Source organism: Trypanosoma equiperdum (assembly GCF_001457755.1).
Source record: "Trypanosoma equiperdum strain OVI genome assembly, contig: ctg_555, whole genome shotgun sequence".
NCBI lineage: Eukaryota > Euglenozoa > Kinetoplastea > Trypanosomatida > Trypanosomatidae > Trypanosoma > Trypanosoma equiperdum.
Window position 1 is genome coordinate 1 of NW_027124482.1, and position 263 is coordinate 263.

The following is a 263-nucleotide window of genomic DNA, read 5'->3' on the forward strand; positions in this document are numbered from 1 at the left end:
GATAATATAATGTTGGGTGCTAAAACTGTTGGCCATATTGAATATATCTGATGAGAAGACTTCGATCTACTTTACATTTACTCAATCCCTTTTTCTAATCTCTTCTTCAAACTGGACATTAGTATCCACCACCGGATTGAAAAACTACAGTCTCCATCACATCTTCAATACAGTCTGTCCCTTTTTCATTTAAATAACGGCTTACATTGGAAAGATATCAATCATTTTACATTTATGTTGTACATATCGTTTTTCACTCTCTA